The sequence below is a fragment of the Scylla paramamosain genome, chromosome 14 (assembly GCF_035594125.1).
Source record: "Scylla paramamosain isolate STU-SP2022 chromosome 14, ASM3559412v1, whole genome shotgun sequence".
Lineage (NCBI taxonomy): Eukaryota > Metazoa > Arthropoda > Malacostraca > Decapoda > Portunidae > Scylla > Scylla paramamosain.
The window spans coordinates 26,567,423-26,569,922 of record NC_087164.1 but is presented as its reverse complement, the minus strand read 5'-3'; the positions used below and the strand labels follow the sequence as shown (position 1 = coordinate 26,569,922).

The window sequence follows — 2,500 nt, the reverse complement described above, 5'->3', positions numbered from 1 at the left end:
GAGAGAGAGAGAGAGAGAGAGAGAGAGAGAGAGAGAGAGAGAGAGAGAGAGAGAGAGAGCGCATTCCTTTCATTCCTTTTCATTCATTCATCACGCATTCACCAGAACACCACTTATTCGCTTCCCGCCTCCCCCTCCCCCACCTCTCTCTCCCTCCCTCCCTCCCCACTCTCCCTCTCTCCCCCCTTACCGTCCGGCGCGTGAGTTTAGCCAGCCGCTGAAATGTGATTGCTGAAAAGCGACATTTTGTTGAGGCTGAATGAAAATGTCTGAAACTCTCTCTCTCTCTCTCTCTCTCTCTCTCTCTCTCTCTCTCTCTCTCTCTCTCTCTCTCTCTCTCTCTCTCTCTCTCTCTCTCTCTGGGATGGAAAGCTGAACAAAGCAGAGCAGAGCGGAACAGATAGATAGATAGGTAGAGAGAGAGAGAGAGAGAGAGAGAGAGAGAGAGAGAGAGAGAGAGAGAGAGAGAGAGAGAGAGAGAGAGAGAGAGAGAGAGAGAGAGAGAGCAACAAGATGAATTATATAAAATGTTTTACACACACACACACACACACACACACACACACACACACACACACACACACACACACACACACACACACACACACACGTTTCCGTTGATAGCTTTAAATAGAGAGAGAGAGAGAGAGAGAGAGAGAGAGAGAGAGAGAGAGAGAGAGAGAGAGAGAGAGAGAGAGAGAGAGAGAATACGTATGGTGATGCTTGTTTTCATATAATACTTTTCCTCCTCCTCCTCCTCCTCCTCCTCCTCCTCCTCCTCCTCCTCCTCCTCCTCCTCCTCCTCCTCCTCCTCCTCCTCCTCCTGCTACCGTCACACACAGCATCACAGTTCACGGGTTTCCCAGATCCAGAAATAACATCTTTTCGTCTCGCCTACTGTAAACACCTCTACAACACCACTCCATTATCTCTCTCTCTCTCTCTCTCTCTCTCTCTCTCTCTCTCTCTCTCTCTCTCTCTCTCTCTCTCTCTCTCTCTCTCTCTCTCTCTCTCACGTTAGTTACAGTACACATTATACTCCTCCTCTTTTTCAGCATTTCTTTCTCTCTCTTTTATTTCCACCATATCACATCACCATCATCAACACCACCAACACCACCACCATTCATCACTTTATTCCTCCTCCTCCTCCTCCTCCTCCTCTTCCAAGCAGACTTCTCCCATTACAAAAGATTAAGAAAATTAAGTTATAACAGAAAAAAAGTTGAGAGAGAGAGAGAGAGAGAGAGAGAGAGAGAGAGAGAGAGAGAGAGAGAGAGAGAGAGAGAGAGAGAGAGAGAGAAAGTTTTCATCTCTTAATTAACTGGGGTGTTTGAGCTAGATCGGAAGATGCTCCTTTGATTTTTATCTCCACTACACCTTCCTTCCTTCCTTCCTTCCTTCCTTCCTTCCTTCCTTCCTTCCTTCCTTCCTTCCTTCTCATCTTTATCTTTACCTGCTCTTTCCCTAATTTTTATAATCAAATTGTCTTTCTTTTTTCCTTCTATCTTTGTGTTCCTTCCTTCCTTCCTTCCTTCCCTCCTTCCTTCCTTCCTTCATTCTGATCTTCTTACCTGCTCCTTTCCTAATTCCATGGAGAGAAAATGTATGGGAAGATCTTAGTAGTAGTAGTAGTAGTAGTAGTAGTAGTAGTAGTAGTAGCAGTAGTAGTAGTAGTAGTAGTAGTAAGAACAGCTGTAGTACTAATAACGGGAGAATAGTAGTAGTAGTAGTAGTAGTAGTAGTAGTAGTAGTAGTAGTAGTAGCAGTAGTAGTAGTAGTAAGAACAGCTGTAGTACTAATAACGGGAGAATAGTAGTAGTAGTAGTAGTAGTAGTAGCACCAATATCAGAAGTCCGTAATAACAACAACAGCAACAATAAAACAAACACTCAAACAAACAAACAAACAAACAAACAAACAAACAAACAAACGACCCACCATTCACTCGTATCATTTCAACCCGATTCGCTTCGTCTTCAATTTTTCGAAGCATCATTCCACACAACACTCACTCTCGCTCTCTCTCTCTCTCTCTCTCTCTCTCTCTCTCTCTCTCTCTCTCTCTCTCTCTCTCTCTCTCTCTCTCTCGCAGGCGCTGAGTTGACGTGAGTGGGCAGAGGAAGAAGAAGTAGAAGAAGAGGAAGAGGAAGAAGAGGAAGAGGAGGAGAGGGAAGGAAGATCTGAGCTGCGGATAAGGTAAAGATTCAAAGGTTATTATGTGTGTGTGTGTGTGTGTGTGTGTGTGTGTGTGTGTGTGTGTGTCTTTAGGGAATGAGAAAGGTCAGAAGTTTAGGTTAGCTCACCCTTACGAGAGAGAGAGAGAGAGAGAGAGAGAGAGAGAGAGAGAGAGAGAGAGAGAGAGAGAGAGAGAGACAAAGCCAATGTCAATCTCTCTCTCTCTCTCTCTCTCTCTCTCTCTCTCTCTCTCTCTCTCTCTCTCTCTCTGGAGTTGAAGCATTAAAGTAAAAAAAAGAGAGAGAGAGAGGAATTATCGGCA

The 2,500-nt window shown here is 44.6% G+C and overlaps 1 long non-coding RNA gene across 1 annotated transcript in view; it reads left to right on the top strand.

Moving 5' to 3' along the window:
• The window catches only part of LOC135107095 (uncharacterized), a 29,629-nt gene that overhangs the window by 22,470 nt on the left and 4,659 nt on the right, over window positions 1-2,500 (top strand). The window contains exon 2 of the long non-coding RNA XR_010271613.1: window positions 2,096-2,199. This is a non-coding gene — a long non-coding RNA (uncharacterized LOC135107095). The remainder of the gene's footprint in view (window positions 1-2,095; window positions 2,200-2,500) is intronic.